At 35.4% G+C, this 17,059-nt stretch overlaps 1 protein-coding gene and 1 long non-coding RNA gene across 22 annotated transcripts in view; both read left to right on the top strand.

The window, feature by feature from the left end:
• The window catches only part of LOC105468849 (discs large MAGUK scaffold protein 2), a 2,241,192-nt gene that overhangs the window by 842,425 nt on the left and 1,381,708 nt on the right, over positions 1–17,059 (top strand). The gene's annotated exons all lie outside the window — the stretch shown is intronic.
• LOC105468840 (uncharacterized) lies at positions 209–15,756 on the top strand. Its single transcript, XR_979633.2, has 2 exons — positions 209–10,057; positions 12,766–15,756. It is a non-coding gene; the product is annotated as an uncharacterized lncRNA (long non-coding RNA).

Here is a 17,059-nt window from a genome sequence, read left to right as displayed (position 1 = left end):
GTTCGCGCCATTCTCCTGCCTCAGCCTCCGGAGTAGCTGGGACTACAGGCGCCCGCCACCGCGCCCGGCTAATTTTTTGTATTTTAGTAGAGACGGGGTTTCACCGTGTTAGCCAGGATGGTCTCGATCTACTGATCTCGTGATCCGCCCACCTCGGCCTCCCAAAGTGCAGGGATTACAGGCGTGAGCCACCGCGCCCGGCCATAAGTGAAGATTTCAAGTCAAAAAGTAGATATATACAAATCTGCAGAACAGAAAAGGAGATCAGGGAAATATATACTTCATCCTCATAAGAATATGCATGATATTTAAGAGGATAAGATTCTAGATGAGATCACCTTGAAAGGAGTACAGATAAGAGAGCCTAGGACTGAACGTAGAAAACTCAAACTCTTAAAGGTCAGGAGGAGGAACAAAAGACGGCAAAGACGACTGAGAAGACCTTGAGGTACAATGATAATCGAAAGAGTAAAGATCAGGCCTGGTGCAGTGGCTCACGCCTGTAATCCTAGCACTTTGGGAGGCTGAGGCGGGTGGATCAGGAGTTCGAGACCAGCCTGGCCAACATGGTGAAATCCCATTTCTACTGAAAATGCAAAAATTAGCTGGGCGTGGTGGTGTGCATCTCTAGTCCCAGTTACTCAAGAGACTGAGGCAGGGATATCACTTGAAACTGAGAAGTGAAGGTTGCAGTGAGCTGAGATTGGCCACTGCACTCCAGACTGGGTGACAGAGTGAGATACTGTGTCAAAAAAAAAAGAAAAAAAAAAAAAAAAAAAGAGTGAATATCACATAATTCAAATGAAGGAAGTGTTTCAATAGGGAAGGATGGGTGAACTGATTAAAATTCTGCCAATAGATCTATAAGATAAAGACAAACAGAAGTCCATTGGATTTCATCAGTGATCTATAAGATAAGGACATAGAGATGTTTACTGGATGTTATTAGTGATGATCTTATTTCATCCTGAAAAGGTGTTCATTGATATATATTATTTCCATATATTTATTATATCATTATTTGTTTATTGTCTTTGTTCTCTGTTAGAATCTAAGTTCTAGGAGACCAGAAAATTTTGTTTTGTGTATTGTTGTACCCCAACACCCAAAATTGTACCTGGCCCATAATATGTACCATTCCTTCATTTATTCATAATCCTAGGAAGTAACTATAATTATTCTTGTCATTCAGAAAAGGAAACTTGATCAGAAATGTTAGATTCACATGGGAAATAAGTTGGATAACCAAGTTTCAAATTTAGATATCTGAATCACAAGTTTCCTATTCTTTTCACTAAACCAACCCTTGTCTCCTGAGATATTCTGTCACACAGTTGTAGGTTAACTGAGAATATTCTAGTGGTTAACCCTTAGGCATATTTTTGAAAAGCAACGTAATAGTCATTGCTGTTTGATTAAGTCTGTGATTGGAATAATAAAATTTGTATTTGCTTCTGTGGAAGTTCTTTCTATCTTAACATGCAAGTGTTCTTCAAAACAATGTTAATATGCATACTCACTGGATTTGCTTATCATTTGCATATCGATCCATTCATTTTGCACTTCAAGTAACAGGGAAAATGTTCACATAAGTAATACATTAAGCGATATAACAAAAACAGTCTTTTAAACATGTGCAGTGCAAAACAACAAATAATTTAACCTGTTATATGTATCTTTTAAACGCACAATTTTATGTCATGCATGTAACATGCAAGAGACTTAGCTTAAAATGGGCATACGTATTGCTTAATTTACTTGATTTTTTCTACTTCCAAATTTAATTTATACTGTCTAGAGACCTAGACATAAGACAACTGGTATGAGAAGAAGTTAACTAGAGTCTGAAAGGAGAAATAAAAATAGAGCAAGAAAGAAAAAAAGTGTAAAGTAGCAGAGAGGTGAAAAGGATGGGGATAAACAAGGAAGTCATTTGAGAAAAGTGAGGAAGAGGTAGAGGTAGAAATGATACAGAGAGAATACAGGTACCTGAAGATGGGTAGTCCCTGGAGGGATGAAGAGAAATTGTGGAATGTGGGGAGTGGACTGTCCTCTCATCTACTGGAGATTACCAACACTAATCATAACAGATATACCCATTTTGTATGTATTTTGTGCTAGGCATTGTGCTAGCCACTTTATACATGTAATCTTTATGTATCAAGATCCCTGCAAGAAAAAGTGTGTGTGTGTATGTATTCCCTAGTATGTACAAAGCACATTAAATATATTTTAGGCACCACCACCACCATATTCATTTGTATAATGAATTATATTCATTTGTATAATCATCATATTCATTTGTATAATGGGGAGATACCTATATATACACAAACATATATATGTACACACGTGTACATATACATTAAAATATATATGGAACATAATATATATATATCTCCTTTATATATGTATCACATATAATGGGGATATATGTATATAAATAGGACATATAATGGGAATATATATACACACACAAATATAATAGAGAGTCATAAATAAATAAGTATATACACACACAGTCAGCTTTCTGTATTCTTTGGTTCCACATCCATGGATTCAGCCTGCTGTGAATCAAAAATATTTGGGGAAAAAAGGATGGTTGTGTCTGTACTGAACATGTATAGACTTTTTTTTGTCATTCCCTAAACAATGCACTATAACAACTATTTCCATAGCATTACCACTATATTAGATATTATAAGTAACCTAGAGATGATTTAAAGTATATGAGAGGATGTGTATAGGTTATATGAAAATATTATACCATTTTATATAAAGGACTTGAGCATCTGTGAATGGTGTGTCTGGGAGGGTTCCTAGAACCAATTCCCCAAGGACACTTTTTATATCTCTCTCTATTATACAAATGAATAATGATGATGATGATGGAGGTGGCTAAAATGTATTTAATGTGCTTAGTACATGCTAGGGAATATGTTTATCATATTCCAGTAATATTCATATTATTAGACACATAGATGAGGAAGCTGACTCAAGTAACTATCACCAGTCATATAATGAGTGAGTGGTGGAATAAGAATTTAAGACAGATCCAGTACCAAATCCCTTGCTCTGTTTTTTTTTTTTTTTTTTTTTAAACAGTACTATTAAGGTGTAATTGATATACAAACAACTGCATGTATTTGATGTATACAATTTAAGGGTTTGAACATATGCATATACCCATGAAACCATCACCATAATCAAGCTAATCAACATATCCATTACTTCCAAAAGTTTTGCACTGCTATCCCCCTTTTAAAGATATATCTTCTTTACACATTTTTCAGTGTACAATACTGTATGGTTAACTATAGGCACTATGTTGTACAGCAAATATCTAGAATATATTAATATTTCAGAACTTAAACTTTATACCCATTGAACAATATTCTTTGTTCTTACTATGAAGTCACAGATAACTGGTGGGAATATATCTATGTTCTCCATAGCGCTTGCCACTTTCATACCTGGGCCAATTTTTGCTGTGTGTGTGTTGGGGCTTGGAATAGAAATGGTGATGGTAAAATATACCAAGAAAGAGTCTATATACACACACACATGTGTTCATCCACACATGCATGCACACACACACAAATATCTGTCCAGATATTCATTATACCCTCCCCTTTAATGATCCTAAAACTTCTGGTATACTGGAGATTGCTCTTTCATTGCAAAATCTCAGAAACCATTTATTTAGATCCTCCTACTACTACTCACAACCTTTCTGTGGAAATGGCACTTGAGCTGGTAGGTAGGTAAAACTGCAGGAGACTTCCCTAATTATTGAAGTGCTCTGGATGGGGCATTTGTGTATGGCCCTATGAAGTAAAGTGCATTTGAGTGCAAAGGATGAACTATTGATTTCTTCTAACCTGCTTGTGGTAGTTAGGAACTTCTAAAACTTATTTCTTTGATGTCACCCTGCTCAATTATGAGTGTGTTTTGGAATCATACCTCAAACTGTATTCATTTAGGAGATACGTTAAACAACGGACATATGGGAGACATTGAATCCTGTACATCATGCATTAATTGGTGGCCCTGGATAAATTACTTAACTTCTAGGAATCTCAGTTTTAACATCTGTAAAGTGGCAATAAGAATGCCTACCAAGCAAAACTGTTATGAGAAGCAGAGATAATTCAAGTAAAGTATTTTGAATAATGTCTGGTTTATAGTAGAAACCCGGTATGTGTCTTTATTATTGGAAAGTTAGATTTCCTCATCTCTATAGTTCCTCTTGATCCTGTGATGCTAAGACTGGGAAACTAGCAAGATTAATAGGTAAAGGAAGGGATGATGTGTTATACTCATCTGATATCAGTGGCAGTGTAAATAGATATATATAACCATTTCAGAATATAGTAAGTAAAAATAGTCATGAAGATGTTCAAGGCCCATAGATCTAGGAATCTCAATTTTGGGACTTTATCATTAAGAAATAACATATCATAAGAAGAAAGATGTAAGCACAAAGCTGTCCATATAGCAATGTTTATTGCAACATTATCTGTAATAATAAAATTTTAGAAACCTATAGAGGAGTGGTTAAAAAAATTATGATGCATCAAATGAGGATTTTCTTAGGAAGACCTAAGACTAAAACAAGGAATTGTATTTATGCTACAATGTTAAGTGAAAAATAATAAAAATGATATATGCACTTTGATTATACTGTAAAATAATGTGCACATTGGAAAAGACCATAAAGGAATGTGGAAAAATGGAACTGTTTTGTGGTGTGTTTTTCAGAAAATTTTAATCTGTTCAAAAATGAAATTCATTTGTTCGGAGAATAAATATTTATGGATACCTACCATCTACCAAGTACTGTTCTAGATACAAGGAATACCTAAAAATAGGTAAACAAAACAGATGAAAAAGTTAGAAACTTATACTGATGTTATCAGAGTAATGTTTAATTTGTCAAAGAATTGTTATGTCTAAATTAGCATTTTATTTTTCAATTAAATGTTTAATTATCCAATATTGCAAGCATATATAGAAACATGGAAAACAACAAAATTCTCATGCATGTACTTCAAACACAGAGCTAACAGATGTTATTATTTTTTATTTCTTTCACAACCCAACTTCCAGGAAACAAAATAGGCACAGCAAAAGTGGGATCCCCTCATCCCCTTCTCCTTTCTTACATAAAAGTAATCCTGGTCTTGGTACAGCTGTATATCATACTCATCCAGATTTTAATTTTTCTACATACATACATAACTGAACATTATATGGTGCTATTTTATGGATTTTAAAACTTTACATAAATGGTGTCATGTGATGTTCATTCTTATATGATCATTTTTATTGCACTCATTGTATTGCTGCATAGTATGGCAATAAATGAAGAGTTTATCCCACCTACTTATTGTTTCCCTTTTTTTTTACTATTTTGTTTTACTATTATAGTTTAAGTTCTAAGGTACATGTGCACAACGTACAGGTTTGTTACATATGTATACATGTGCCATGTTGGTTTACTGCACCCATTAACTCGTCATTTGCATTAGGTATTTCTCCTAATGCTATCCCTCCTCTATCCACTCACCCCATGACAGGCCCCAGTGTGTGATCTTCCCCACCCAGTGTCCAAGTGTTCTCATTGTTCAATTCCCACCTATGAGTGAGAACACGCAGCATTTGGTTTTCTGTCCTTGTGATAGTTTGCTCAGAATGATGGTTTCCAGCTGCATCTGTGTCCCTACAAAGGACATAAACGCATCCTTTTTTATGGCTGCATAGTATTCCATGGTGTATATGTGCCACATTTTCTTAATACAGTCTATCATTGATTGACATTTGGGTTGGTTCCAAGCCTTTGTTATTGTGAATAGTGCCACAGTAAACATACATGTGCATGTGTCTTTATAGTAGTATGATTTATAATCCTTTGGGTATATACCCAGTATTGGGTCAAATGGTATTTCTAGTTCTAGACCTTTGAGGAATCGCCACACTGTCTTCACAACAGTTGGACTAGTTTACAATCCCACCAACAGTGTAAAAGTGTTCCTATTTCTCCACATCCTCTCCAGCACCTGTTGTTTCCTGACTTTTTAATGATCGCCATTCTAACTGTCTTAGATGGTATCATTGTGGTTTTGATTTGCATTTCTCTGATGACCAGTGATGATGAGCATTTTTCATGTGTCTGCTGGCTGCATAAATGTCTTCTTTTGAGAAATGTCTATTCATATACTTTCCCCCCTTTTTGATGGGATTGTTTGATTTGTCCTTGTGAATTTGTTTAAGTTCTTTGTAGATTCTGGGTCTTAGCCCTTTGTCAGATGGGTAGACTGCAAAACTTTTCTTCCATTCTGTAGGTTGCCTGTTCACTCTGATGGTAGTTTATTTTGCTGTAGAGAAGCTCTTTAGTTTATTTAGATTCCATTTGTCAATTTTGTCTTTTGTTGTCATTGCTTTTGGTGTTTTAGTCATGAATTCCTTGTCCATGACTATGTCTTGAATGGTATTGCCTAGGTTTTCTTCTACAGTTTTTATGGTTATAGGTTTAACATTTAAGTCTTTAATCCATCTTGAATTAATTTTTGTACAAGGTGTAAGGAAGGGATCCAGTTTCAGCTTTCTACATATGGGTAGCCAGTTTTCCCAGCATCATTTATTAAATAGGGAGTCCTTTCCCCATTTCTTGTTTTTGTCAGGTTTGTCAAAGATCAGATGGTTGTAGATGTGTGGTGTAGATGTGTGGCCTCTGTTCTGTTCCACTAGTCTATACCACTGGTACCAGTACCATGCTGTTTTGGTTACAGTAGGCTTGTAATATAGTTTGAAGTCAGGTTGCATGATGCCTCCAGCTTTGTTCTTTTTGCTTAGGATTGTCTTGGCAATGTGGGCTCTTTTTTGGTTCCATATGAACTTTAAAGTAGTTTTATTTTTCCAATTCTGTGAAGAAAGTCATTGGTAGCTTGATGGGGATGGCATTCAATCTATAAATTACCTTGGGCACTATGGCCATTTTCACGATATTGATTCTTCCTATCCATGAACACGGAATGTTCTGCCATTTGTTTGTGTCCTCTTTTATTTCACTGAGCAGTGGTTTGTAGTTCTCCTTGAAGAGGTCCTTCACATCCCTTGTAAATTGGATTCCTAGGTATTTTATTCTCTTTGTAGCAATTGTGAATGGAAATTCACTCATGATTTGACTGTTTGTCTATTATTAGTGTATAGGAATGCTTGTGATTTTTGCACATTGATTTTGTGCCCTGAGACTTTGCTGAAGTTGTTTATCAGCTTAAGGAGATTTTAGGCTGAGATGATGGGGTTTTCTAAATATACAATCATGTCATCTGCAAACGGGGACAGTCTGACTTCCTCTTTTCCTAATTGAATACACTTTATTTCTTTCTCTTGCCTGATTGCCCTGGCCAGAGCATCGAACACTATGTTGAATAGGAGTGGTGAGAGAGAGCACCCCTGGCTTGTACCAGTTTTCAAAGGGAATGCTTCTAGTTTTTGCCCGTTCAGTATGATATTGGCTGTGGGTTTGTCATAAATAGCTCTTATTATTTTGAGATACGTTCCATCAATACCGAATTTATTGAGAGTTTTTAGCATGAAGGGCTGTTGAATTTTGTCAAAGGCCTTTTCTGCATATATTAAGATAATCACATGGTTTTTGTCTTTTGTTCTGTTTATGTGATGGATTACATTTATTGATTTGCATAAGTTGAACCAGCCTTGTGTTTTTACTATTATAAACAATTCTGCAGTGAACATTCTTATATACATTTCCTTGTGCAGTTGTGCCAGAGTTTCTAGGGATTATGAACAAAAATGAAACACTAGGTATGTGCACTTTCAACTTCAAGCATATTGCCAAATTGCTTTGCCAAGTGGTTGTAGCAGTTGACAGTCTCAACAGCAATGTATATATTTCCCTTCATCCTCACCAATACTTCAGTGAGTTTTGTCTATTTGATACATGCAACATGACATCCTCCTTTTTGTTTTAGTCATTCAGTCTGTCTTATGCTTAGAATAAAACACATAAAGACAGGATCCACTCGCTTAAGCCCAGTATGAGTCATTGGTGAAGAAACATTTTCCAAGGCAGACATAAGGCCTCCTCTTGGGAACTCCTAGTAAATAGCTGGAGAACACTTTGAGGGAGGCTTGTTATTGAGAACAAACTCAGTAGAGGTTCATGTCATGGTAATTTGAGGTATATAAATATTCTAATATGTACATAATCAGGTTATGGGAATTAAATATCAGATGTCTGATTCATAATAGGAGCTTAGTTAATATCACTTTATTTTATTTCCCTATTTTAAAAAGTACTCAATCACTAAGTAGACTTTTCTTTGTTTTTGTGTGTAAATATTCTTAGAACAGTGATATCAAGCTTTGACATGCATCATCATCCCTTATACCATTTGTTAAGACATAAGCTCTGACTGAGTTTCTGATTTGGTAGGTATGGTGTGGGGCCTGGGAGTTTGCATTTCTTACAAGTTCCCAGGTTATGTGCTCTTGACGCTGGTCTGGCAAACCACACTTTGAGAACCTAATCCATATTCATCAGCAGGAGTGTTGTGTCACTGGAGATTGGGGAATGAATGTTTTCAGAATTACACTTATTATTCCACTGATCAAGGCACTATTACTCTCTATGTAATATTGGGGCTCCCTTGAATGCCCCTATGCTTTATTTGGACGAAAATTCCTATCACAATGGGACAGTGTTCTATCTTCCTTCTTTACTCAGCACATTTGTCTGATGATTCATGAAATCACAAAAGGGTTGAATTTGTTTGACTCTTTTTGTGTGACTCTCTCTGATTACAAATGAACTAAAATAAGCAGGTTGAGATTTAGGGCAGTTTTTACTAATAGGGAGTTACTTGGTACTGGGAGCCATCTAGGAGAATGGGCAGGGGTTACCAGGTATTCTTATTTTGGTTTTAGGTTATCTACCTTGTCCTCCTTTCCGGCACCTTGCCTTCTCCTCAGTATCTTCAAACTCAGGTATTCAGTGATCTTCCTGATTTAAACAATAGTCTTTACATAATATTTACAGTTATTCTTCATTTAAATTTGAGAATTTCAAGACTATACCAAAGAGAAGAAAGATGAAATTCTGGGAACCTACCTACTTCAACAGGTACACATTGTAGACCACTTCTTCCTATGCCTTCCATTTGAAAAAAGGTTTATTTGTGAAAGTATATTGATTGAAATGTATACAGCCAATACAGGCATGGTCATAGGCTTGCTGAGAAGTATATGTTCTATGGACACTGGGTATAAATTAATCATTTGAGAGCTCTGTTTATGGTACACTGTAAATAAAATATTACTGATTTTTAACAACAAAAATAAAATGAACGTTATGGCATAACATATGTTGTTAGAAATAGAAGATATAAAAGATTTCTTATATTGCAATCAGCACTGTATAAAGGTGAGGTGGGTTTTTGTATACTTTGCCTGTAAGATCCTTGAGGGCAAAGCTGTCTTCCTTATTTTTGAATAACCCTAGTTAAAGATAATCCCTTACATAGAGAAAGTGTTAAAGGAATGAATAGAAAAAAAATGATAAGGAATGTTAGAGTAGTCCAATACAAAGACAATGGCTTTGATGTCCATGGGATGTTTTAAATCCTGGTTTTATTGTATGAGTGTCCTTGGAGAACTTTATCAATTTTTCTGAACCCAGTTTTCTGGTTTATAAAATGAACACTGGGTACTATTCCTTGTCTAAGATCATTGTGGTGGAGTTAAACGAAGCAAGTGATGGGTACATTGGCACTCAAAAATATTATTTTTCCCACTCCTGCCCCACCAATTTCCTTCTAATATGAACCATTCAATGTTACAACAAAAATACAATATTTAAGTTACTTGTAAATTTCTGGCTAAGTATGAAATGTTTTATCCCAGCTTGTATTTTCAGACCCTATTGTACAATTATTAATTACCAATTCTCTTACTGGAATCTTGTAAAAATCATCCATATTTTACAGAGATAATGAGAGAGCTGAGCTTAAAGACACTGAGTAACTGCCTCAGGGTAAGTCAGTGAAGCAAAAACTGAAAGGTGGAATTTTGAGTTCAGAGTGCCTGCTCTCCTGTTTTCTTTCTTCTCAGGCTGTGCAGCCATACTGTGATTCTTCATTTTATTTTAGTAAAAAATATGATTTGCAGGCATAAAGAAATTTAAGATTATTTGAGTTTTTGTTATTAAATTCTACATTTTCCAGCATAAATAAGAGGCAACTAGACATCAATTTAGATCACTATTTACCATGATTTACATAATCTGCTTATTATTACCTCTGTATTCATTGATTAAATAGCATTAAAATATATTTAATATAATAGCCTTTGAAATAAATGACTATGACATATATTTGAAAAAGTTTTCATTTGTGAAAATATATTAATTGAAATGCATATAGCCAATACAGTGGGCTGTATGATGAAGGCTGAGAAGAAAGAATTTGGGGGCATTTGCACATGTTGTTCAATGGGCAAGATTTAGTGCTGAAAATTGTATGTAGTAAGAAAAATCACTGCATAATAACAATGATGATATACTTTATCGCACAATTCCTGGGTTCTGGTTATTATGCTAAGCTTTTTATATGCATTATATAAATTGATCCCCAATTTATGTATAGCCCTATGAAGAAAATGTTATTAACCCCATTTTGTAGATTAGAAATCATAGCCATAGAGAATCTAAATGAGTTACCCAAATTTACTTCCATAATAAAGCAAACACAGAAAGATTAAAATGTGGTTCTAACTCCAGAGCTAAAGTTCTATATACTAATCCTATAAATGTTTATTGCATGTTATCTATATATTAGGCCCTGATATCAAAAAAATTTTAAAACAAAAAGATTCCTGCCTTCTTGGAGTTGAAATCTGGCTCTAAATATAGCACAAATAGCCCAGAGTATGTACAAAACAGAATTTCCTAAATTATGTTAGCAACGCTATCTTCAGTGTTTCCGTTTTTGCTTTTAAATGAAAAAGTAATCCAAACTCTAATAACTTTAGGACACTCTGTATGCTGCATCACTGTCTTAGAGGTAGGTGCACATCACACATTAGCTTACTAAAGTCAATGAAAAGTCTTATTAGGAAGTATTAGCCTTTTCCAAACTTATTTGATGTCAGACTTTTTCCCCAAAATTATTTTTTTTAATTAACACCCTGCAAGACACCAGTATTCCATGAAACACAGGTTAGGAAATACTGGCCTGGAGAATTTCTTTGATATTTAATCCGTTTATTGATTTTTTTTTTTTCTGAGAAAAGACTAAAATTCTTGACATTTGTATTTTCCTAGTACACCAAATCTCATACAGTGTGTCTTACAGCAGCTCACCTATGAAGTTATAGTAATCACTTATTCCTCCAAAATGTTTGCCTTGCACCTCATGACAAAAAAGTCTCCATATTCAGTCCTAACCGCCTGCTTCTCTTCCCTTCATTGCTATTTTTCTTTAGAGTTCAGCTTTCCCCATTACTTCACCATTCATTTTTTTTTTCACAATATGTTCTTTTCTGCTCGCCTAATAGGTTCAGTTGTGTGGTGAAGGCTGAGAAGGAACATTTTGGAGGGGTTTGCACAGGTTGTTCAATAGGCAAATAAAATTTCAAGGAATTTTTACATTAGGGAAGATGATAGAAAAGAGATGAGCTGTTTACCTGTAAGGTTGTCTGTGAACAAGTAGGAACAAAGATAAAAGTTTACCTCAGCTGGAAAAGATCATTCCCAGGGGATGGAGATTGGGAAGTGAGGTATGGTGGGTAGCTTATCTTTTTTCTTGGCTTAGCTTCATTGAATTTTCAGAATAAATTTGAAGTCTAAACTTTTAGTTTGTAAGTAACTAAGGGAAATGATTTATTTTCCTTATCACATTCAATGAAACATGATCTTTTGGTCTAGTATTTTCAAAGTAAAAACTGCTATTTGAAATGGTTATTTAGCTATATTAGAAATTATTTCTACTGTACTCTCTAAAGGGTTACCCTAAAATTATAGTTTTTAGAACTATCTAACACAGTTTCTATCCAGAGAAGTATATTTATTATTTTCTGAAGGAAGTGCCCTTAAACTTGTGCCTATTCTATTTTATAAGGAGTATAAAGTGTTAAATTAGCATATGGTAGGCATTGTGACAAATATTTGCCCCATTCCCTTGACATCCAATTTTACAAATATGTACATAACTCTATGCAAGTTGCCATTAAGAAGTTCATAGCTATTTGGAAGTCCAGAAATGCCGCTTGACTTCAGGAAAAATCTGAAGTTTGTTCTGTGCAAAAAGCAATAGTTTTTATTGCCTTTAAAATGGACCTTAATGCATGAGCTAACAAGTGTTTGTGGCTTCTGGATTTAAATCAACCTTCCATTATCTTAGTCTGGTTTCATAACAACCCACTAAGGTAAGAATAATTTCCCCCCCCACCAACACCACTCCCTGCTGGTTTTTTTTCGTCACCCTGTTGTTATGGCGCCGATAGTTCCTTTTTAAATGTGAGAAAAGTGGGGCTCAGAGAGGCTAAATTACATACTAAGGAGTTGATGATGTTAATGTGCAAACCCAGTATTATCTAAGTCACAATTCTACAGGATGTGTGTAAAATATATAGAGCATTGTCTAAGTATTGCAGGGGTGAGATAAATGTGTTGTTGGTGAGACACATTTTAGTGGTGAGATAAAAACCAGTTTTCATTCCATTCTATTCCCTTTCTTATGCTAGGAGCAGTAAATAAGCATCCTGCTGAAGTGAAGCTCTGAGGGACATTGAAGTGGTATTGGTTTTCAGCTACCTCTGCCTGCTGATGTGAATTTATTAGCTCAGTAAGCTCAGTTGCTTCAGGTTGCTGGGAAAGTGAAGGGTTGGGGGCAGAGGGCACTCTGTGGCATGGAGGAAAATCAATGATAATTTCTTTTTTTTTTTTTTTAACTTTAGATTTCACTAAATAGAGAAGGCTTTCAATTACCTTCTTTGGGAGTGAGAATTCAATTAGAGCAAATTTATAAAATTCTTCTACAGTTCATTTTGAAAAGTTTGACTTTTGCTTATTAAAAATCAAAGTCCAACGTACCAATTAAGCAAAATATATGCTTTAAACTCACATGCAACTCTTGTTCTTCATCTTTGGGTGATATGCTCTGGCACAGATAAGCCTTTGGGATATAGGCAGTAAAAGCTGGTAGAAGTTGGTGAGCAAAATTGCTATTAGCAGTTTGATCACTTGTGTTAAATGCCATGGATATAATCCAAACTGGGGTGGAAATTACTTTCTGGGGTGCTGAACTTCAGCTGTTTTGTAAGCTTAAGAAATTTCGATCAGCAGAATGTTTGACTTTCAATCTTAGGTGGGTAAATAACATAATTAAGTAATACAGTCAAGTACAGAGATTCATAAATAGAATCAGAGTGTATATCACTGATCCCACAATGTGTGATTACTTATTTATGTTGCTTTTCAGGTCTAAGAATTATTACAGTTGTCCAGTGGTTGAATAAAAAAAAAGTGCTTATGGTTGTTGTTCTGCCTTCTTTTGCTAAAATCATGGGCACCTTCCTCTGCTGTTTTCCTTGCTTTGTCTCCGGAGTTGTCTCTGTTTTATGTTGTAGTTAAGTTACTAACCTTTTGGAAGTCAAGAAAGCCCACTCCAAAATTTCTAGAAGCACCAGGCTTTTGTTTGTCCTACTTCAAAAGCATTTCTTTTTTTATTACCTGTAAAATGTACTTTAACCCAAAAGACCAAAAGGATTTGTTGCTTCTGAACCTAAAACAATCTTACAAAACCTGAGCGTTTCAGCTAGTATTCGATATTAGATTGGTGCTGACCAAAGATTTAAGTTTCTGATGCAAATTTATTTCATTTGATTTCTGCCTCTGAGTTGTCTTTGGAATTCTTGTTTTTAATAAAGTTTCTAACTGTGAGCTTAAAGCAGCAAAAAAAGAAAGGAAGAAAAGAAGAATTCAGAATTCCTCTTCATGTATGGGTTAGGATAGGGCTGGCAAATATATACCATGTGTTAAAGTTATTTTTCCTGTGCCTATGGCAGATACTGCTCAACCACAATACTTTTTTTCCTACAGTTCTTAGGAACTTGAACAGTACCTGCCATTTAAGAGGCTGTTAACTAATTGTTGAATTAATGAGCTTGTGCTCTGTTTCCTGAAGTGAGTTGCAAGCCCTCTGAGAGCAGGTCATCACTGTGTCTGCTCTATTAAGTGCGGTTCATCCCACAAACTGCGCTTCTAAATAGTTTAAACATTATTTTAAAATAGCTAAACTTTTTTTCTGTGAGGAGAAACAGTTGAATATGAGCATTTGCCTTCCATTTAGACACTGAAGGGGAGTAGATTATTAAATGAGGTGATAAAGGCAGTCAGAAATGCAGTGTGTAGATGTTTATTAGGCAGTGTTGAATTAGTAGAACAGTAAATCATCAGAAACCTACTTTAGGGGCAGGGAGAAAGTTATCTTTTGCCTTCTTTTTATTCCTTTTTTTCCTATAAAGTGAAGAGAACATAAGTTTTGAAGTCAGTATAGGTTCGTGAGTTCATTTTTTTTTTTCTTTTACTTGCTGTGTGATCTTGAATGAGATTTTTAACTGTTATACTCTCCTTTACCAGTTCACAAAGATTTAAAGTAGATATAATAGTTACGTCAGTTTATTTTTGAGAAAATCTAATGATATAACATAGGTAACACATTTCTGTTTTCACTATTCACATTGGAGGAGAGGGTGAGTAGATAAGCAGCAGCTATTCGTAAGAGATGACATAGAAATGACAAAAAATAGAAATACACCCGTGCCCCAAACGTGTCTAATCTCTGACTTGCCCTTTTTAAATGACCTAAACTGTCTTTCTCTAAATTGCCTTTCTGCTTCTTTGTTCTGTCAGCCACTATAGAGTTGAAAGCAAATATGGACATCTGTGTTACTTTGATATTCAGAATTCTATATCTGTACAACTCCTAGAAATGCATGTTCTCAAAGAGAGAACAGTTTTTTTAGGAGATCTGTTTCCCCTTTTTGGTTCTTTAAATGTATTGTATTATGAAGTGCTTCTTTTTTCAATATTGGGGGAAAAAGAAATAAAGACAGAGACAGAGCTGGGGGGAGACAGAGAGGCTGCTTCCTCTGCTTAATGGTATAAATTCTATACACAACTGTATTGTTATTTCTTGCATATATTCTCGTATTCCATTAAGAGAGGTAATTTTTAAAGTGAGGCCAGACTAAATATTATCTTATAAATTGAAAAGTAAAGATATTCTAAGATTAAATTTGGTTGGTTTTCTCTAGGAATCTACATATGCACTAATTAATATGTTTGCTTATTACCAAGTTCCTCTCATTTTTACAGTTATGCAGGCTGCAGTCAGAGCATCTTGCATTTAAATCTTGGATACAAGCTTCTTCCTCCTGACCCAGTTTAATGCTACAAGTATGAAGGGTGAAGGAGAGTACTTTGCATATTGGAGTCACTTGGGACTTGTGTGGGAAGGCTTTTGTTTTGCCTAATTTCACAAGGTGACAAGAGTTCACTCCTCAGCTGGAAGATTAACTTAGATAAATTAACTGAAAACCATTTTCACTCTTTCTCACTTCACCTCCAACACACTCTCCTTTTAGAATGGCTTCTGCCTATTCCTTTAAGTTCTTCCACTTGCCCCCCCCCCAAAAAAAAGTAGATGACACCTGCTGTCAAAATTTCATTTAGACAGAGAACTACACTCTTTAAAAGGTAGAGAGACCCTATATTTTTATTCTATGAAGGCCATATGATCTATGGCACAGAATAGTTAAGCCTCATTCATACTTGCCTCCTCATACCAGGACAGGGAATGTTCTCTGTCTGTTTCTCTCTCTGAGCACCGGTGCCCTTAACTCTAAAATGAAGGGGTAATGAAAAAATGTAAGAATAAACATCACTAAGCATATGTGACATGTAAAAGCTCTGAATACATGGTAGTAATTAATGTTTGATATCTGTATATTATATGTAATGATAGATGTTTTCACTGATGTTTCCTGTACAGTTAGCGGTTACCCAACTTTGTTGCAAGTTTTTCTAATGAAGCATTGATGACTTATACTCTGCCTCAAATCCTATCTTTGGACTTATGTTATAAATTAAAGGATCATACATTCTTAATGTAGACCTGAGTTAGGATATTCCATTCTATTCTATTTATTTTTAAATGTATGTCCCAAATTTTACTACAGAAAATGTGATCACTTTTTCCATAAGTAATAAAAACAGACAATGTCTCATGTATCTTTTGATTTAACTAGCACTTATTGAAAGCTTTATCTGTACTAAGTGCACTACATGAGATACCTCATTATCTTCAACAACTCTTCTGAAAGAAAGAATTATTATTAACTTTGGGATTGGAAAGGAATCTAGAGTTCAGAGAGGTTAATTAATGACCAAAGTCAACTAGGATTAAGGAGCTAAAGCAGGATTAAAACATAGCCCTGTTTAGCTGTTATCCCATGGTCTTTCCACTTCACCATGCTGCCTTTCCATATCTAAGAACAATGTAAAAGTACCTTTATAATTCATGATCATTTTTGTCAGCACAGTTTATCCAGAGTTGTAATGCCTTATAACAACAAAAGTATACATCTCACCTATGTAATATGTTCATTATGGATCATTATTCTGATATCCAGGCTGAAGAAACAGCCCCTATGGTGGATAGGAAAGTCTTTCGGCAGAGAAAAATAGCAAGGATGCAACTGTGTGATGAGTCTTAAAAATTCTTGTCACGGCCGGGCGCGGTGGCTCAAGCCTGTAATCCCAGCACTTTGGGAGGCCGAGACGGGCGGATCACGAGGTCAGGAGATCGAGACCATCCTGGCTAACACGGTGAAACCCCGTCTCTACTAAAAAATACAAAAAAAAAAAAAAAACTAGCCGGGCGAGGTGGCGGGCGCCTGTAGTCCCAGCTACTCGGGAGGCTGAGGCAGGAGAATGGCGTAAACCCGGGAGGTGGGGCTTGCGGTGAGCTGAGAT

Source organism: Macaca nemestrina, chromosome 12 (assembly GCF_043159975.1).
Source record: "Macaca nemestrina isolate mMacNem1 chromosome 12, mMacNem.hap1, whole genome shotgun sequence".
Taxonomy (NCBI): Eukaryota; Metazoa; Chordata; class Mammalia; order Primates; family Cercopithecidae; genus Macaca; species Macaca nemestrina.
Note: the sequence above shows the minus strand (reverse complement) of the source record. Positions and strands in the feature narration are given on the sequence as shown.